Source organism: Pholis gunnellus (assembly GCF_910591455.1).
Source record: "Pholis gunnellus genome assembly, chromosome: 5".
Classification (NCBI taxonomy): Eukaryota; Metazoa; Chordata; class Actinopteri; order Perciformes; family Pholidae; genus Pholis; species Pholis gunnellus.
Window position 1 is genome coordinate 18,924,650 of NC_136531.1, and position 22,153 is coordinate 18,946,802.

The window sequence follows — 22,153 nt, forward strand, 5'->3', positions numbered from 1 at the left end:
ACCAGATCTCTTTGGGTCCTGAAATTACTGAAGTAGTAGTTGCGCTTTTGTGGAACGCCAAGTTGTAATTTATCATTTCTTTATTTCCTTACTGGATATTTAGTTTGGGATTGAACTCCTCATATGTTGCACCTAGTTTTACACGCTTTCTAAATGTTTTGGTTCATTTCTATGTAACAAGAAAACTTAAAAAAATAATAAAAGATTTGAAAACAAACACCGTCAGTGTTTCGCTCCACGTAGTTAGACCACAAGGTGGTGCTGTGCCACCGATACCCGACATCCTCACGTCACCAAGAAGCTTTCATGAAGAGGAACGGTTTGTACGGTTGAACTCTCGAGGAAATGTACAATATTCAAGAGGATTTTACAGAGTAAGTATTTCAAAATGTATCAAACATTGTGTTGCTGAAAATGATGCATAGATAGAAATAATCCTATTTTTATTGGTTTTTACACATATTTTAAAAACTACTTCACATGTTAACCAAAAAAATGAACATTTGTGCTTTATACTTATGATTGTATTCTATTTTTTTTAATCATGTCTATATTTTATTTCCTTATTTCTTTTCATCATGTCTATTCCTGTATTTAGTCCTAAACTGTTTTGAGATATCTAAGGAAGGAAGATTCAGCTTCAAGGCACATCAGACACAAGGTCAGTGACTCTCATCGCGCCGCCCTTACACCTCGGTCACATTGTGCTTGTGATATCGATGATCCTGTTGGTCACACATGCGTGGCTGTTGACTGTAACTTCAACTTGCTCTGGCAGGCCTGTCTGAAAGGTGACCTCCTGAGATGGATCGTAGGCCCCTGTTGTAACACCACAGACCTCCTGAATATCTCGGCCTGGTGCCTTCGCCAGCACTCACATGGTGTTAAGACGTCGCCTAAAGCAGAAATGCATGTCTGGCCTGCTGCTGGAGGGAGATAACTGGTATATTTTTGCTTGATACTGCCTAGACCTACTTTATCTTGGTAACCATTGCTTTACATCACACTCTCTCTGCTGTACTGCTCTCCTGCTGCTTCCTCCACAACATATTCACACGTATGAAGGGAAAAATAGAAATAACCATCTCACACCTTAGCTGTTATTGCGCTGACATTTTTCTCTACCAACCCATTATTCTGGTATAGAAGGAGCATTTATTTACATGTATAGTACTTTTCCGTTCCTGTTCGGCTGTCAGAAATGTATTTCACGATAGCAATGATTGATGAAGGTATTGTTGACATAATGGTCATAGTACAATTCAACATCCTTTCCTTCTGAAAGAGAGATTTCAGATGTAAAACATAGGCGTCAAAGTGTTGGTGTTTTATTGATGTGTGCTACTCGAAACTCACCAGTATATACAATATTACAATATTACGGATAGTAGCGTGGTGTTTATGCCAGACGTGTTATAGAGCAATTTAGTTGTTTGTGTTAAGGAGAGTGAATGTTAAATTTAAAGAAACAATTGAGATGTAAAAACAGGAATTCAAGAAGGGACATAATGATACGCATTATGTGTCCTGACTGACGTCATTTTACGCCGTTGTTGTGTTTTTCCTGGACCTCCCTGCATATGCAGTTATCACCCATACAGTCTGCACTCAATGTTTTCCTGCTAACATTAAATGTGAGCCACACTGACCTCAAAGTCAGTTGGTTAAAAGAACTGCCAACACGTCAGTGAGCCTGGTGTGACACGGACACCTCATCCCTCTGGGCCTGCCAGCAGAGAGCAGATCTGTTGCTCTGCCAGATATTAACAACCCTGCACACAATCTGTCTCCAAGTCAGCTGATGATGAAAGATCAGCCATGTTCTCGTAACTCATCTCCTACAGGTTTCAATTCCCTTTTAATCCGCTGACTTCGCTTACAGTATGTGTACGATGTGAACCTAAAAGTAAGAGCTCATATTTATTTTGTTTTGTTTGTTTTGTCATCTTAAAAGACAGGAAAAGTGTTTTCTGCACCATTTGTGGTTGACAATTCATCCCATAAAATCAAGTGCAGCCCAGCCATGCAGAATAGAGTGGTGCAGGGCTGACGTATATTCGCAGGCCGGCCCCGGAAGTTAGTGCCCCAGGGGTTCCCTCCACAAAAAAGCCAATTGGATTTTTTTTTTTTCATTGGATGTACAAAAAAAAAAGAAGCTCTCTGGCAAACACAAGTTTATGATACCTACACGTTTTGTTCAGCAACATAATCTTCACAAATTAACACCACTTCTATGATTGACATGCCAGAAGCAAAAAGCCAAAGGCTATAAATGAACTTCTCTGCGGTCACATGAGCACGAGTTTACACAGCAATCTGTGAAGGCGAACTAGTTGGTGACATTTAGTATTCACATTTAGCCACTTGTTAGCAACCGCCTTTTTTATGACACGTAAGAGCTTCAAAAATTCAATCTACTGACGTATTTTACATGTGTATTATATATGCCATTGAATCGTCTTTGACTTGTGTTAAACACAGACCTAATTTACAACTGGAAGTAAAAAAAAAATGTTTAGGACTCATTCCAGCATGCTGCATGCTGCATACCAGGACCCTGAAACTGAAACGGCTAAATGGAATCCAGCCATCATCAATGTTAATATTTACACCTGTGCTTCTCCTACTGTGACCTGTCCAAATGTCCTCTGGCCCTTTGAAGCTTATTTAGAGACCAATCGATCTTGTAACTTTTGAGCTAGTAACCTTCTTAGCGTTGGCTAGTAAGATAACTAGTTAGCCAAACTGTAACCATCTTGGTGAACTAACATTACTCGGCTGTCCTTATGACCTTCCAACATAATACTGTAGGTTTGCTCATCATATTAAGAGGAAATTAATGTCTTTGGCCGATTGTAGCACTTTTAAGTTCCGCTCTCGTAACTTTTTAAATGTAGACAATTGTTGCTCTACAGGCTGAAAGCTAAGTTGATCACCTTTTTACCCATCTGCCCTTTTTACTAATCAGATGAACCAGTGAACTTAGTACAATACAGCACCAATTAAGCAAAAACTGAGAAAAAACTCTATAGTTAAAAGTTGTATTTTGTTAAAGGCATACATCAGGGGCCTACATTTCCTCTAAACCTGTAATTTGATGAATCATTTCTATTTCTACCCCAAAAATATGCTATATATGTCAGTCTTCAACCATTGCTTGAGATATGTGGATCTGTTAATGTGTAAGTTTTGCTTTTTAACGAGGACACCTTCTCTTCTCGGCCAGATAATATTGCCTTCGCTGCGTAATGTACCCCTCCCTCCTTGACATCCCCTCTTTTCCCCTCGTTCTCGGACAATAAACACCACGTCTTTTCAACCATCCACTTGCCCTTCTGCCCTTCGGTACCAGAATGTGGAGTACAGTAAATGAACAGTTAATACTAGCTCCGGTAATCAAGCGCCTAATCATAGAAAACATGCATAAAACTGTTTTTTTTTACAGTCAACAAGTTAATTTGTTGTCTAACAGGTGGTTATTAACTGCGGTGGGAGGAGGAGGAGGAGGAGGAGGAGGAGGAGGAGGAGGTTTGCCCTGTGAACAGACTGGCTCTGTCCTTGCACTTCATGGTGGTCCATCTGCTGTGCAGGCCTGACCGTCTGACTGGCTGTCTCTTTTTTGCTGCTCCAAAGTCATCTCCATACCCGTCTGTTTAATCAGCCAGATGATCAGTCTGTCGGTCATCTGTCTGCTTGTCTCACCGTCTTTCACAGACATGTGATTCTAGTCAAACATGTTTCTGTCCCAAAGCCTGAGCTGGAGCCCGAAAGTGGCGTTGACTGATGAGTTGCAGGCTGCAAAGCAAAGGATCACTGATTAGAGTTGTGTTTTTATGGGCTTTTTTTTTTTTTTCATAGCTTCATACATAGTTATATCTCAATAAGTAGTCTTTCTGACTGGTTGAATTGTCTTGGCTTGCAGTGGTGATATGTCTATGGTAGGGGTGACATGAGAGACCCCTCCACAATAACAATATGCTGTAATGTAAGTAACTTCCGTTAGGACCGGTTAGGATGCATCGCAACTAAACTGAACTCTCCAGTTATCAAACGTGAGAATTCGCAAAAAGTCCCCCCTTTGTTGTAATCTCCTAAACTATTCAGACAATTTTAATCAATTTAAAGTGTTACTTGGTGTAGATGAACTTGCCGTGAGGAACTTGAAATGTACAGAAGCGTTATCAGAACACCTGCCAGTTGGACTACAAAAGAGCATGTTGGGTTGTTGGCACACAAAAAGAAATGTCGACGTTTTAGCTAACATATCTATTAGCCAGTCTAGCCACACTATCCTGTAAGTGTGTTGACAAACTATTTAGCTAGCCACTGACCTATTATGATGCATTGCCAGCTAACTGCTAGTTAGCCACAGTAGCCTATAACTGTCTAGGCGAGTAGTTAGCTAGTCTTATGACCCGTCCAAGATTATGCTTGCTAATTAAGTAAGCTAGCTAGACACAATAGCCATATATATGTGTGTGTGTGTGTGTGTGTGTGTGTGAGAGACTGTTGAGGTAAAGTATTTAGATTGACTTTTGACCCTCCAAGGTTGATCTGATTTCTCACAATGTTGTCAAAATAAGCACGAAGCTTAAAGTCAATTCTATATGAACATGTGTGTTATTCACATGGATAGAAATACAGAGTAGGATTCAAATTAAAGACCAATATTAGTATTCACTCCATGGTAATGTTTATTTAGCTGACACCAAGCTGCCAAAGAGACGGACATTAACCCCTGTTGGTCTGCTGTTGAGCTGGTGGAGCCCTGCAGGAGGCCCCGGCTCAGACTGTGTGGAACCAAGGTCACCCGCTGATCTGGCCCCTGATTTCTCTACGTGACCCAAGCCGCTGGCCTGAGGCAAAGTGTGATATGCTCAAGATAGATCAGTGTTGTTTTGATAGCTTATGTTGTGATCCAAATGGGTTTTCAACCTGAATTGCTTTAAAATCTTTAACAAAACAATGTTCTTTAAGCAACAGTTATTCATTTATGTTATTTTTCATTCAAATAGCATACAATAGACCACATTGTTGTGGTGTTTCTGCACCTGATCGTCGCAAGACTTTTGATAAACTAGGAATATGTGGATTAATTAAATAAACTTAAACAGTGTCTTTATGAATTCTGTAGACTAATATTCAAAAATATGACTTCGAAAGGCTCAAAGTCCACTGTTAGGGATTTCTATATGCCTGGTAATAATACTTTATTAGTAAACAATTATAACTAGTGTCATTATGACTGAGAGTCTTTTTCATTAGTTGAGTGCATTTTGAAATCTGAATTTCTACTTTCCGTCACCTCTAAGTCGATTCTTGAGTTGTATTTTACTCAGTAAACCTGAAAGGTGAAAACGATGACTTACAATGAGGATTCCACTCTGATGGTGTCGTTGAAATCACGTGTAACTAAAACTGTAACTGGAAGCAGCCGAATTTAAGTCAAGTAATAGTTCTTCTTCTTCAGTACATGATACCCTTTTTATCCCTTCGACTGAGTAAGCTGTCTTTACTCGCTTTTGCCCATCAAAGGATAATTATGGCAATTGTAAAAGTTAGACGACTAATTTATTTACAAGAATCTGTTCAATCCGTTTTACGAGACTTGCCACTTAGTTGTGTGCGAGTGAGTGGAGGAGCTGTTCAAGTCTGTAAAATGTGAACATGTTGACGAACTCTTTTATAATCTCAGCTGTTTAAAGCTTCTCAGGTCTGCGACTAAATCCATGTACGGATCAGATGCAGGTTCTGCTGATGGGGTTAGGGTCGTTCAGGTCTATAAAACGTTAACTGTTTATGAACTTGCTTCTATTTTCGACTGTTTAAAAACGGCTTTTTTTCCGGCCGGCGCTCCGCGGGGCCAGTAACATGATTGGACGATAGCAATTCTGCATGCTGTGCCGTGGCTTTGTGTCACTGTGTAATTTTAGTTCAACAATAAAATAAAAGTTGCAACTGTTGTCAAAGGAATTTACAGGCTGCTGTTAGTGATTGCTGGTGCCTCATTCCTTTTTAAAGCTGGTTTTATGAGGTCACATGTTCTCTGGATCCTTGGCCAAATGCTGATCGCTGGTCATAACTTCTCTCTAGTCCGGGTTTGCCAGATGGACACCAATTTTTATACTGCAAATCACAAACAAAGGTTTGTGTCTTTGTCTTCCTGACTGTAGGTGTACAGCACGTGCTTGGGTTGCACAGATCTGTCGATCGATCAATTCGCCTCTCCTGAAACGAGGGAAGTGAAGCTATGTTTCAAGTCAAGCAGCTTCATGACTTAAACAGCTGCAACGAAATCTGCACGCCCTTTAATGAGATAGCATGGGATTAATGGTGAATTTGTGTCAATAAGATAAGATATAGGGAAATTTGTCTTGAAATGCTTTATCAGAGGCTTCTTCTACCTGCAAAGTATACGCTTCTGAATGCTTTTAAATCCAATGACATTTTTCTTCTGCTTGACAAAAATGAATCATTTAAAAAGTGGAGTGCCTGCTCAAAACCTACCCGTTCAGAACGGGCTGCACGCTTGGGCCCGTGGTGTTGCTGCTTGCAGCTTTCTCGAGAACCAACCACGCAAACAACTTCATACTCAACACTGCGCTTCCTTGGGTCTTGAGCAATACACCTGGCATGACATGAATACGTCATAAATCAAAGTCTCACGGTCAGAAACACACTCTGGTTCACCGGGAAGGAAACACGAGGGGGAGACTTTGCTGTTACCCCACGAGGGCCCCCAACAGCTTTACATTTATGATGATGTTTATATATGAAATATATCATCTTACTATTCTAACTCTAACTCAACATATATTACTTTTCTAACTCATTGTAAGCTGAAATACCCCAAAGCACTTACAAATATGCAACTGAACTGTTTTCTTCGACTTCAGCAGAACATTTTGCATATAGTGCTACGTTTAGACATGCCAGACCCGCCGAGTGTGAAGTAAATTAGAATGAGCGGTTCTCCAGATATGCGAAGGACAGACAGAGATTCCTTGCTTTTTAGTTGGATACAATTGTCTTAAAGAGCTTTAACCGAAAGCCAGATAAACACGACGTTATGTTTTTTTGTATGTTCTTGGTGATAGCTGGTGCGCCTGTAAAAGAGGCCTGCTGAAACAGACACCTTCTCATGCAATGACCATAACTACATTTGACCTTCAGTGTGTGTGTGTGTGTGTGTGTGTGTGTGTGTGTGTGTGTGTGTGTGTGTGTGTGTGTGTCTCTCTGTGTGTGTAAGTGTGTCACATGTGTTGGTGAATGAATCTGTGAGCTTTGGTTTGTCACATGCGATAGCCTGCTCAGTTTTCAACATAGAGGTCTCAGTCTAATGAGGCTAAAGGTAGAATATTAGAATGGCTTTAATTAACAGACTAAGCCTGCTTAGTGGCTTCACACATGTAATAAACATTCCCCTCTTCATGGGAATGCTCAGCTCCAGAGCGGCATTCTCAGCTGCACCGGGAGCGTTTTCTGGAAAACTGATCGCCTAGAAAGGGAGTTGCTCTTGCTTAGCACAGTCTCACATTGGCATTCGGCCAATGGCATGAATTGTTATGGTTGTCTTTGTTTCACTGAATTACTGTCTGAAATTATAATGGAGATACTGATACAGGGAAGTTGTGGTGTCATTACATTTTTCATCCAACAAGATTAGCACAAGGGACAAACCATTTCCCTGTTCCCTTTATCCCCGTAAAACGACAGACTCACTAAATACCTCTTCATTTACTGATCATGACTGCATGCATGGTAAGATGTACTGTACTGCTCCCGGATCCACACATAACACGCCGTAAGCTTAAGCACCGACACACACACACACACCTACACACATTCACAGTTCTGTTGATACACACATGTTCTGTAGCACTGACGAATCTTTTTAAAATGAGATTTTATTTTTCAAAATACTAATTCCCACAACATTTCGAGTTCATGATTTCAAATGTAAAACAACACAATGCATCAAAAGTCTTAAACCTTTTCATCAATATATGCACCAAGAAGTGAAAAACGGACACAAATTAAAACAAATAGAAATATGTTGATGACGAACAAAGCACAAGAGTAGTAAAGGACAACCACTTCTTCACTTGTAGCTTCAGTCAAATCGTTTTGTTGCTGAGAGTTGTCAGACCTGGCATGGTGAGAAGTTGTGACACAGACTTCCACACTTTGTCATGGGTCAGTTCTCTGCAAGGCCGCTTGCTGCCGCTCTCAATCATCAAAAATGTCTTTTCATCACTCAGCTCTTGAACCACAGGTGGCTACACCGAATATGACGGATCACTTCTCAGCATGTTCTCAGTTCACACAAATGCGCTAATGTTAGCTGGTGAGGCAGCATTGATGACTTATGGGAAATGTGGTTTGATGGCACACTTTTTGTGCAGTGAGAAGGCTTCACTGATATTCAGATTGGCCACAAATACCATAATGGTTAGAGCTAGACGGCATTTGTAACATAGTCGGCACGGCACACACACACACACACACACACACACACATACTCAGACGCATGATTGTGAAGTTCTTTCATATGGGTGTCACTGAAATCATTTTTAAAGTCTTGGATTAGCGGAGCAATATCTTATGTGCATGTTTGTTTTTCAAAAAATGTTTTATTCCCTCAATTACTGTGGCATCAGCTGAGTGGCTCATCTTTTTTTAAATATCATAGGACGGTGATGTGCGAGAATGGAACTGTGAAACTATATTTACAAGAAACATCCTTTCGGAGCCTTTGTGGGGGTAACTATTGTTCTGTGGATGTGGAGTTTGATGGTTTTGAAAGATTGCAGGAAACTCACTGGACCAACAGTTTAATTGTAATTCACTATTATTAGCGCCAGGCTCGACATTGAGTAATTCAAACTTGCACCATTATAGAAACAACTTCACGCTACAGTGGTATCTGCTTTCTCAACGAGCCTAAAATAAGTGTGTGTGTGTGTGTGTGTGTGTGTGTGTGTGTGTGTGTGTGGGGGGGGGGGATTGTTATGTAGATCTGTCATGTGAATATGTGCACGTGCTTGCAGACGCACAATGCTTAGCGAGAGTTTCCCGGTGGTTGTCAGCAAGAAATGTGTCGGATAAGTTTGTTGAAGCAGACAATGTGAAGATGGAGTAAAAGCATCCTCTCTTGGTAGATTAGGGAAGTGCCCCCACGATTTATAATCCAGGTCCCTGTGCAGCACTGGGACAGAGGCAGCATGTCAGCTGAGATATAAAGTGATCAACGATATCCCTCTGTGGACAGTAACACAACTATTTGATAGGTTGAGTCTGTGCGTGTGTTTGACTGATCTCAGAGCTTACCAGGAACTTCTTTTTTATGTTCCTCTCTCTTTCCCTTTTTCATTTATGAAGCAGATTAATAAAGGATAAATCAAAATGTCTGATCACAAAATATGAATGCTTGAGTTATAAAAAAAAATAAAACTATGGCCACTCCAGGGTTCGTGATGGAACATTATGTAAAAATCCATTCATTGACTTTAGGCTACAGTAAAGAAGCCAAATGTCTTTGTGTTTTGTGAACAGATGGGTGATATATCTATCCTTGCTATTATTTATCTTTTTCATTTGTCATCTTTTCTGGTAACCTTTAAAAGGAGTCACAATTTGCTGTAAATCCTAAATCTACTTTGCGGACAGAGTTCAAGTTTCCGGAAATAACAACTCACACTCTCAGACTGATCCAGACAAATAATAAAAAATCCATCTGGCCACACCAAGCTATGCCCTGTCTCTTCCTTTTGAGGTGTTGTATATCCTTCAAGAACTGCTGACGTGCTCTCACTCAGTACTGTTCTTCCCCGATGGTAATTTATTACCAAACGCGCCCAACCGTTTGGCTCGCAGATGTGAAACCTCAGACTGCCAGACCATAACAAAATGTGAATAATCTGACACGGTGTACCAGACCCCCGCGATGATTCAGCAGCTAAATTGATCCCGACACCTACTGAGTGACTGATTGCATTCCCAGAACCCCAGTGCATCCCTTCACTGGCCAGACTATGTGGGCGTGCGTGTGCTAGTGGTTGTGTGTTTGAGTGGGAGCGTGGAGGTGATAATCAGTTGTGGCAGGAGGGACCTTCTTGTCCCTGTTGTTGTGCCGTGTGGAGCTGTCCCGGGCAGGGACTCCCAGTTGGTCTCTTTATACTCACCCCCCCTTTCTGTCGTCCCCTGAGCCCACCTCCTCTGTTATTCCCTCTTAAACTTCACTCAGTCAACCTCCTGTTTCCCTTTGAAGAGGCTCTGTTATCCCCATCTTTTGACACTTGCGAGAAGAGGGGAAGTGAAGGCACGTCTTGGAAGTGTACATTGCGTGGTTCATAGGGAAAGAGAGGGCTGGAGAGAAGAGGCGGAAGGACGCTTTGCTGCCTTTGCTGCTGTCGATCAGGAGTAGCTGAGTGGAAGAGCCCCTGCTGAAGTGCTTTTCTGCCTGCTGGCCTTTCTGTCATCTGTCTATACAGTAAGGGGAGAGAAAATCAGAGCGTGCTAGAGAGAGTTGACTCATCACGATAGCTGTCTTGGGACTGCGGTAGTTATTTTCGAGGGGGTGTGTGTTTGGGGAAGTTAGGGGTGTTAAGGCTGCAGGTGGTGCCAGGGAGTTTGTTTTGCCATGCGGCAAGCTTGGGATCAGACAAGTAGCACTGAGAGTGTCAAGAGAGGCCATACAAACATGCTGGGAAAAGGACAAAGTGGCGGATACCCCCCCGAGACAACAAGTGAACTCTTGCAGAGGTAAGAGAAAGTTATGTCCGCCACACAATCTGGAGGTGTAGTGAAGGCACGTGCATGGTGCTCACATGGCTGTATGAAAAATGAATTTCTTCCACTGGGATTTGGGGTGATGTCATTCATAATTACACTGTAACTTTCAAAAGTAGCTGTGGTGGTGGGAAGTGTTTCTGGAGGATGAATTGTACTGGAATGTCCGCCCGCACCAAATCTCCCGCAGCGCATCTGGTCTGAATTATGAGTCAATAAAACTATTACCCGCAGTAAGTCCCAAAACTAAGTATTTGGATATTTCCTATAAAGTAGCATTTCATTTAATTTAAGAAGTAATTCATTTCATGTTGTAGAAAACATACAGATGTTTGCATATAAGTAAAGACTTATTGCAGTAATTTGTATAATACATAAATATTTATATACATCCTTGCAACTAACAAGCATTGTACAATTAGTTAATTTTATTCCTCTTATTAAGTACCTACAATTTGTGACTTGTTTTTATGTAAACCAATACAATTTTAATTGGCTTTAAATTCTTTGTAATACAACTCACGTTTTTAACTTCATTAGCTTTAACTAAAATCAATAAATATAAAATATAATTACTATGACTATTTTCATTTAAAGCTATACAAATACAAACATGTTACAAGCACACTTTCTTTTTTACCTTTATCACATGATTTAAAAAGGTTAGATATTTGTATATTTCATATTATTAACTGAACTACTTGCTGCTATATTATCAATCTTAAAACCGGCATCTTTACCCGCAGGGGAAACATTTTTATTTTCTCAAAATAGTAATGTACATAATTGAATTGCTATAGCTTAGTTAAACTCAGGCAGTGTTTTTTAGGTGAATGTGGTTAACACAAATCATTTCCTGTTAGATAAATAGAAATGATGAGATCAAATCAGTTTATTTTCATGGTTCTATGCATTTCATTCATCGAACCACAAAATGTATTTGAACATACCATACCTTCTCTATAGCTGCCTACTTTTCTTGGAAATGTGTTGATTTGGAACTGGGAAATTTCAACGTTATGTGTCCAAAACAAAACGGCATCTGGTGAAGTAATTTAAGTCGGGCTTCATGCCGTGAAAGCATGTGAAAGCCTTATATTCAGTCTGTCTGCTCCGCTGCATAGCTGCATCTCAGCACCGGTTGAGGTTACGAGACGGTTTACATATCTCACAGCTAAACCCAATCCAACAAAAATGTGCTTTGCAACATCGTGTATTAAGTGAGGACTGAAAGGTTATTTCTTATCTTTATGAATTTGTATTTTTATCTACATTAGCAAGCAGTGATGGGGACAAGCCTGTTATTGGCCTTAAAGATTGAATATCAGATTTCAGACAGTTTAGGAATACACTGACTTAAATCTGAAATTCAATCAGCCTCACTGTACTGGAGGCTCCTTCATCTACTGGAAGCTGACTTTATTGGGCAAACATGTGTCATAGACCCAGGAGTGATAACGAATAAGAGCAAATGGCAAATATTGAGTCTCTGTATGTGTTTTTGGGGCAACATTTAATTAGTTTAGTTGTTAGCGACAAAGTAGGGTTCAGCAGTCCGTACATGGATTTTCAGTCCGCTGCTTATTTTAGATCATCAACTAATTAAGGATATACTGCCACACCTGATATCCAGCAGAGTTTTTCTGTTAGCCAATCAGATTTCTTCTGCGAAATATTTTAGTTTGAGGGTCTTTAAATACGCAACTGCTCAAAGCCATGTGAACCAGAATACATGTTTAGGCTATTATAATTATACGTTCGATCGAATGCCAAACAAATTATAGTTTCCGAATGCAGCTCCACGCAAGAAAGCACAGCATGTAATTATACTGTAATAATATACTAAGCCTATACAAGTTTTTTTCCCCCATTTTCTAATCAAGTCAAGTTCATTTATACAGCCCAATATGTGTTGGCCAATGTAACAGTAACAGTGGTACCTGGCCCAGCCCAAGCTTTCTAAGAAAAAGTCACTAAATAATGAATAATAATTCACCTAATGAATATGAAAATAATATATATATTTTTAGGGAGAAACAGTGGTCTAGACTACTCAATGAAAGATGGACAATCAGGGGTGCAATTGGTTCTGTAGGAAAAAGGCAATTACAAAATAACTAACAAAAAAACAACAAACAACATTAACATGAAGCGTAACTGTAACAGAAATACAGAGTCAAACAGTAGGATCATAGTAAGCCAAATTCAGATAGAACAAAACCAATAAAATAAGTCTAATCAAATATGCCCAGAGGAGTTGCATCGAACATAAACAAGTCCAATAGCAGGCCGCTTTCTTTCTTCAACACACTCATTCTTACAGTTTTCTTTTGTCCCTTTTTAATAGAATAACAATAACTTGTTGTTTGTTCCGTTTGACTCCGAGTTTCACATGTAATTGGTTGCCGTCTCAGCACCTGTCGTGGTCTTTGCAGTAATAATGTTACAGGATTACATTGTGGTCTTAAGTACTTCGGTTCTGATCATAAATGATGTAAAAACCTGTCCTTTGTTGTATGGTCTTTGTCTGGAAAGGGCATCAAATATTAAATCCAAGGTGTCAGTTGCAGCAACTACTCAGAGACAAATGATATGATGAATAATGATGGGACTGAAAGAAATGGCTAGAGTTGTATTTATTTTTTTGGGTTTGAGGAAGAATAGATTTGTAGTCAAATAGATTAGTTAAGCATGGTTAAAACATATATTGTCTCTTTATTTTCACTTGAGCGGTCATCCCTTCCCTCTCTTTCTGTATTTCACTTTCCTCATCTTACCGCTCTTTCCCACCTGCTGGCTCTATATCACTCTGGCAGCATGTTACAGAAGGAAAAGTGGTCTAAGCAAATTGTACCTTGTACCACAGTCCCTGCAGATCTTCATCAGCACACTGACGTGTGAAAATGCCACAGGAAAGGTAAATCCCACTGACTTGTGCTTTTCTGTCATTTATTCCGCTTTATAGAAGTTTCACGCTTCGTGTTCATGGGGTTGAGTTTTTGTCCCTCGCACTGTGGAGCCAGCAAAGCCGCAGCTACATTTAATGAAATAACCCGAAGGCACCAAACGTTGTTATATTGCCTTTCTGACACTTAAGTTTGTAAAGGAAACCTTTTTGCTGTGCCGCACTATAAAATAAATCCTTTAGATGTTGTCTTGCCTTTTCGTTTTGTTGCTAATTGTAAAGTTATTTAATTTCACTTCTGTCTTTGTCTTATGCCAATTACAACAGCATTAGAACAGATAAGTAATGATTGAGTAACGGTCATATAACAAAAATAACATTTGTTTTTATAATTCTTCACCCCGCCCTCTGGATTTATTTATTTTTTACCCAATATTTTCAGCCATGCTGACTGAAAACGAATATTGTGGTGGCATTGTGACTGATTTAATGGAAACAAGCTATTCATTTTGTGCAACTATCTTAAACATTCTTCAGCTAATAATATTTGTGAGTTGAATCTTGCACCTTTTAGGTTTGTTATCATGAAAGAGGATTTCCTGCTGCCTTAGAGCAGGAGTGTGTTTTTTTCACTGGGTGTGGTTATATATATATTTCAAAATATCAGGACAAATCTCCACAGCTAACTTAAACTGACTGGAGAAGTGAGATTTACAGTCCTATCCCACCGAAGGTCATTAACAAGAGCTAATCTGGTGGGCTTTCCCGCGCCTCATATGGCTCTGCCCAAATGCTTGTCTGGACTTAGCTGTGGCCATTGATTAGGGAGCTGCAGCTTTACAGCTCTGTGACATTGTGGGTCTCCTTTGAAATCCGTGGAATTTGTTTGAACTGGGCTGAGCAAAAGAAAAGCAGTCAGTATTTCATTTTGTTGTTTCAGAGAAGGACACAGCAGTGGTCGATAGTTTACCCATACAGGCGAGGGGTTAACAATGTATAAACAACTTGTCTATTGCCTCCTACAAAAAAGATTTTGAAATTAGGAGGATGTGTGTGCAATTAACATAAAATCATCACAGAGACTAGAAACAATTCTTCTCAGTACATTCAGCTACAGAAGGCATAGATTAGTTATTCCCTGGTCTTACTTGCAGGTGAGAAGACTGTTTTTTCTCCTTTTGCTTTAAAAGATTAATATTTATCGTCTCGCCTCCTGTAGTCTTACTACCATCAGCCTCCCCCACCTTAAGCATGTGTTCATTGCTGTGTTGACACGTAGCAGCAACTGTGGCTAATCCTGATGGTTAAATGGCTGACAGTTGCGTGGCACCAGGCTGGGGCCTCTGAGGCCTCATAGTTACCAGGGCCCTGTTGGCATCTTCTTTGGTGGTGACACAAGTCAAGTCTAGGGGCATCCTGTAATTAGATCAGTAAATCAGCATCAGATTGTTCTGAAAATAACACCCATGATATCAGCCGAAATCACAACGTTGGACTGTGAGAAGAAGAATGTACCATTCCCTCCAGCTCAGAGTGAAATGATCGAATTTGTTCAAATGAAATGCTGGTGGCCGGTTCATTAACCTTTCTGTGTACAATTCAAAGTGACATAACTTTTTTTTGCCGTACATTTATGAGGTGTGGCACTTCTAATTATGAATCGTTCAGCACCATGATTCCAAACTATTCAATGCAAAGTCTTAAACCATTTTAGCATACAGTCTGTAAATTATCCTTATAAAAAAGTACACTATTATACCCAGGGTTTGTGGAGACACCCCTCCAATGGTGAGAGAAAATATAAGAGAAGGTTGGTATTTAAATAGATATCTTGGTTACTGTATTTATAAAGGTGCTGTCACTCTTTTGCTTAGATTGCAGTGTTTCCCACGGGGATTTGTGAGGCTATGTTGGATGGATCTTGAACCCTCTAGTGGGGTCCAACGGCTTTTTGGAAATGTTATTCATCAATCTGGTGCACTTTGAGAGAATAAAGGGGCTAGACCTATGATGAACTTTTGTGTTATTGTTTAAGAGCTGGTAGAGTGTAACTAATTACATTTACTCAAGTACTGTCCTTAAGTACAATTTTAAGGTAAATGTATTTTACTTGAGTATTTCTATTTTTTCTGTAACTTTATGCTTCTGCTCCACAACATCTCATACATAACTACATTGAGTTGTCAATATTAGTTACTAGACTACTTTGGAGGTACAGATATACAAAATACAAATCAACTAATAAACTATGATGTAATATTAAGTAGCATATAGCCCAATTATTACGTATATAAAGTTGTGAAACCTAACTCCACGTTTACCAACACATTAATCCATCAATAATTCAAATCCATGGATACAGGGCCATTCTGCATAATCAGTATACTTTTGCTTTTGGTAGTATATTTTGATGCTAATACTTTTGTAATTTTACTGAAGTAACATTTTGAATGCAATGGACAAAGTGGACTTTTTAAACAATTATTAGGAAACACTGGATTGGTTGATTGGTTTTGGTTGGTTTGTTGTATTCATTTTGTTTTAATTTGATATTTTTTAATGTAACAGAAATTGTGCAACCTTGTGATGTAAGATTTCATTCCTAAAGATCAAGTACTGTTGATGTTTACCTTTGGTTCTCCTCCTGCAGCGTATTATTATGTCCTAGTGGAGAAGTGTTTACCGGCGTTGAGTTCTCAGACTTAGCAGGGCTAACTGTCTGGAACAATGAGAGTGGACAGAGTTAAAGAGGCTTAAATGTCTTCATACAGTGTAGCAACATTAAAAGATAGCAACGAGGAAAGAGTGTTGTCAAATATTTCCCTCTGGATATATTTACCAGTGAGATTTACACATACCTTGAACAGGCTTGAGTGGGATAAACCAGTTAATCCTGAACCATCACAGTTTTACGGTTTTGTTCTGGGGGCGCCATAAACGAAGCTGTAATGTGACTCGGTTGCAAAAATGTCAGCTTGTATAATAGTAATACAGCTTCGATGTAATGTTTGTAATGTCTACCACAAACCAATAAAGATTAGCAGGTTTATAAAGAGAGACAGCTACCATATTTAGATTGTTACAGTTTTGTTAGTACAAGGCTCCAAAAGCCTTTAGCTTCAATATCTTTCCATAGTGAGCTTTACTTGATTGCACTGAAATCGTTTGTCAGAGCAGGTGTGACATTTTCACATGGTAATTAAACTGTAAACAAATGTTCTTTTTTTGTTCTTTTACTCCCTCCAAAACCAAGCAGGAGTTGACCTTAGGTGAATCTACTGGACACAATCAATCAAGTGCTCTTCGTCACTACCTTCCCAGTCATTGATGCTTAAATATATGAGCTGGCAGACTTTAAAGGTCTCGGTGTAAGCACATCTAAATTTAAAGGGTTGTTCATATGAAACTAATGAAGTGCACTCCCACATGGTAAATATTAAGTGCAGGCAGTAAGACTCATGTGTGTGTTTGTTTGTTCTTGTGTATTTATGTAGGTTTTGTGTGTGCATGTTTTTCTATGTGCATGAAATTATAAGATTAGAAAATTCAGTACATTTTACACTTCCAAAATTACATAACGACGGCACAGACAAAACCTCGTCATTCTTGTATATCATTTTCAACTGGTTGACTTTTGGGAGAGATAGAAGGGAAAATGACATCATTGTGGTCCTTCACATATCAATTCTCGTGGACATTAGATGATCCCATATTTATGTGCATTAATCATTGCACGGTCACGCCCTTGGACTCTAATATGAAGGTCAGAAGCAAAAGACAAGATCTTAGAAATGGCAGACAATCATTTTGCACAAATCCAAATCATATGGCATAGATGTTCCTCATGCAGCATCCACAAACGTCACGCATTGCTTGATTAACGGAAACCAGAAGTCATTCATTTTTTGAATAGAGGGTGAATGACAGAGAATAACTGACTAGTGTTGCCCATGTGGCCGTTGTAACTTCGACACGTCGGATTTTCAACTCTTCGTTGAAACCGAACCGAGAAGCAGGAAGTGGATGACGGGAGCCATGCCTTAAACAAAATATTTGAACGTAATTTAGACAAAAGAAATCAATTTAAACTTTTCTTTTACCATCGAATTTGATAATAGTTTATATTGTACTATGTTACATTCCATCTATTTTTCAACCCGTGATCTCATAAACAATCACCAATCAATAAAACAAAGCTACATAAACTAGGCTTTGTGGTTTGGGTATGATTTCTGTCAAAAGGCAGAAATACGTGGTTACAGCAGGGTCTCTGCTGTCCTCCATGTTTTATTTTGACTGTTCCTTCCTATTCTGTTAAGCAAAGAGCTCTGCTGTGCTGCTGCTGGGATATCAGATGACCGCGGTGACAAAGTCAGGATGTAACTCTGTATATTCTTGACATTTACTTTCTTGAATGAATAGATGAATATGTTTGTGTACCTGAAATCAACACTGAGTCCAAGGTTTGTACATAAAGTTCTCCGATTGATTATTTATAGCGTTCTTCAGCAGGAGCCTCCTTGTCTTGCTTCTTTTATATTTAAATATGTAAATCTTGTATCCTTACCCCAAAGCCGGAGAGATCTGTGAGTGAAAGGATAGAGTTGGTCAACTATGTAGAAGAAGAAAAATATGCTCTCTCAAAAATGTCCACTTGAGTTTTTCACCATTCTGTTGATCAGGTACTGTAGGTTCTAGGTAGTGTAGGTAGACTGTGGTACGTGGGCACTTTGCTTGAATTCAGAATGATTAATTCCCATGTTAGGTTCTCTGAGTCACCATAAATGAGTCAGACACTGTTTTAAGCACCTGCCAATACTGCCACCGCTGCACTATTTTCGTCTGACAAGGCTAACATAAGTAGGAGGCCTCTGCTACTTGTTGTCAGTCAGATGCTTTTGGTATTTGTTCAAAAGATACTAAAGGGAGGGAAGAGGGAGGATTAAATGCTGCTGCTACTTTGCATGGCGCATGCAGAGTCGCTTTGTTTGACAGAAAAGTCCATACTGACATTTTTAGATGTGAGCTGCTTCACAGTAAAAACAAAACATTTTGGTTGCTTCTTAGCTGTCTAAGCCGAGTGCACAAAATGTACTTTATTTGCTATGTTATACACCAAAAAACAAAGGGGGCCTTGCTGAGCTGAGGGAACAGTGTTAAAGAATGAAGATATTTTGTCTCGCCAGGCTGCAGAGCTAATCATTTTTCGAACCAGAGTGAAGTTTTCTGCGTACAAAGACATGTTCAACAGTTGGCGAGCTTGTCAGCGTGGTCACAAATTCAGTCCAAACGGGGCATGTGGGCATGTGGGCATGTGCAAATGACAAAATTTCACGCCTTTTGACCCCCACGAACCCTCGTATCTACATAAACGCGAAAGTATAATGTATGCTTTAGCAAACAAAGCATTTAGAAAACAAAATAGTTTTCTGCAGGAGGGCTCCTTTACTATGAAAAGTGACCAAATAAACTAGCATTTAGATGTTTTTATGATGTCTTTATTCTCAGCTCTCTTGTTATGTAGAAGTATATAATGCTATGGTAAAAGCCTTTGGAGAATGTATTGAAAGCAGTTGCCCTCCTGGTTTAACAGTAAGAGAGTAGGGTTTTCTAAGTGACGCATTAACGCGCCCCCTGTTTTAAGTCTAACGCAGCCGCTCTGCTCTGTGAGGCTCCACCAACAGCTGAGGCCAGGGGAGATTGTAGCACGTGTGCTCACCCCAAAGGCATGTTGCTTTTGTCCGGGGGCCAGAACACAGTACATGAAATTTACAGTTCCTCTGCCACACACAGGTGCAGCACACACACACACACACACACACACACACACACACACCTACACACACACACACACACACACACACACACACACACACACACACACACACACACCTACACACACACGCACACACACACAGCCACAATGAATATATATTTTTCTAAAGCTAGATAAATGCTTTATTTGTTCTGCACAAGTAAGTAAATGAAATCATTTAAAACAGACTGGTTAAAAACAACACAGTTGGTCTTTCCAAATGGAAATGATGTGTGTTTATTTGAATAAAGAGTGGGGAAGTGACGTGCCACTGTAAGAGCATGGACATTGTGTATTACTAATGTCGGCTTTTTTAGGAGTTTTATGTGGGGCAGCTCCTCTGCAGGTGCGCTGCATTAGCATTTACTGGTCAGGGGAGTGAATGATATCTTACCCAGATTTGTATGGTATATTGAGCAAAAGTAATAATATTGAGTGTTTATTTATACAAACTGTGTGTGTGTGTATGTACTATTGTATGTCTGTGGGAGCCTGTGGTTGTCAACAAAACTGGCACAAACTAGTACGAACAATGACTTTGTATTTTTGTGAGGATCTCTTTAAACACAATCCCTTCTCAGGGCTCAAGAGGCAGGATTGGAGGCAGACGGACGACAAAAATAAATAGAAGACACATGACGTAAATACAGTCTGTCATAAGTCAAGGATTTGCTCTAAGTTTGTGTTTAGGATTTTAAATTAGTTGATTGGAAAAATCAAAAGAGCTAGACTGTTAGTGATTATGTTGAATTAGAGCTTGAGTTCTACCACTATCAAGTGGACCCCATCCCATCAGCAGGGCTGGCTATGTATAGGTCCCTCATAGCAGAGATGCCAGGCTCAGGCTCTAGAATAATAGGCAGGCAGAAGGAAAGCGTGGTGTTAATTACCTCCCTATAATTATTCATAATCGCCAGATAAATGATCACTTAGTGAAATATGATTCGTCCATTCTGACGTCAATGGGGAGGGAGGGGCAGTGCTTTGTGCCAGGGAGATGTTTATGTTTGTTAGGCCACAAAGCTTTCAATGATCTTGCCTTAGGGGAAAAGTCAGCTGGTCTCGGCTTTAGCTGTATCAAATGGTTAATATGATGTCAAGCCTACTCATAACTTTGTCAAGTGTTAAGATGTTTGATGTGGTAACAGTGTGATGCACTGTGTGCGAAGAACTTGGACCAAATTCAATGAGAAGGTTTTGTGCCTTCCTCTCACACTGAATTACATATGCCTTTGATAATCACAATGATACAGACCTAACCGTGCGACAAGGGGAAATTCTTTTTTTGGCTTAAGGTAAGCAAGTCATCTGTCTGTGGTAGGCTGGCCTTTAAGTCAAGGGAGTATGTGGCCGAAGGGTGAAGGTGATAAAACATTGGTATTTGACAGTGGTAGTATAATCTGGCCACAGGGTTAACAGTTTTATCCCCAGCACGTTGGCAACTTCTTAAAAAGCTAATTCATAAAGGTCACCAAGCCGTATTTGAATCCCCAAGTTGATCCACTATCACATCCCTGTAATAGAAAAACGTTGGAGTATTTAAAAGGGTTATGACATGTTATCTAATCCCATTTGTCCCATGTTCTTCGTCAATGTCATCCATCCAAATTAGGGGTTTTCAAACAATGTTATATGGACGCATGTCCTTGTAAATATAACAGCTTATGGCCTGCAGCAGTTCAGGGCCAGCCTACTTTAGAAGTAGCCTTAGTTGGAAACGCGGGCATTGCTGAACTCTGGTTGATTGGTAAATTTACCGTCACACACATTCCCTTGTACAGTGTGTGGTATGTATATTTTCTGTCAGTTTCCCCTTTTTGCACTGTTCATCCAAAAATGCCGTATTGGACATAGTAGAGTCTTGGATTTCTAGAAGTAGGTATGACAGTATTTAATTAAAATAGTATATCAGTGTAGTGGTTCCAGACCATGTGTGAATATTCAGTTTATTTATTTCACATGTCTATCGTGTGTGCAAAGCACTGAAGCAGTACCAAACTGACGCGTTTGTTGTTCGGGCAGTAAAGTAACATGTGCTGGTTCTAAAACAAGCTTTTATGTGTTTCGCTTGTCTTACACGTCCAGATTTATGGGTCTGGGGTCAGCAGTGTCCTGCAAGGAAATGGATGTTCTTTTCCATAACTATTACCACCATTAGTCTATACTCAATCTAATTAGTTGCCTGTGTGTTTTCACAGACTCTCGTAAACATGTAGCCGAGGAAAGATTATCAGCGCTGTTCACACTTCAATACCTTTTTGACCATGCGTGGCAATGAGTGGCAGCTCGAAGAAGCCTTGTGATTTGTGGCGGTGTTAAAATACAGTTAGACACGTTATAGGGCTGGCTCATGTTGCTTTTTTTTCTCCAACTTCTGAGGCAAAAGGAAAAGCAGGGCAGAGTCAGTCAGATGGTTAAGACTGCTCTCTGTCTGGCACATTCAGAAATGCTGTCTGTAGGGCACCAGTTGGGAAGTGTATAAATGATGAGACATGCCATATCCCCAACACACCCTCACCTGTCAGACCCGGAGGTTCCCCCTCAGTCCAGATAAATGGATGTTGTTGCTCCCGTGTGGCATGGTCGATAAATTAGAGGTGTCTGAAGTAGTTTTTTCTTTTTAAATGAATGAAGTTCTTTAC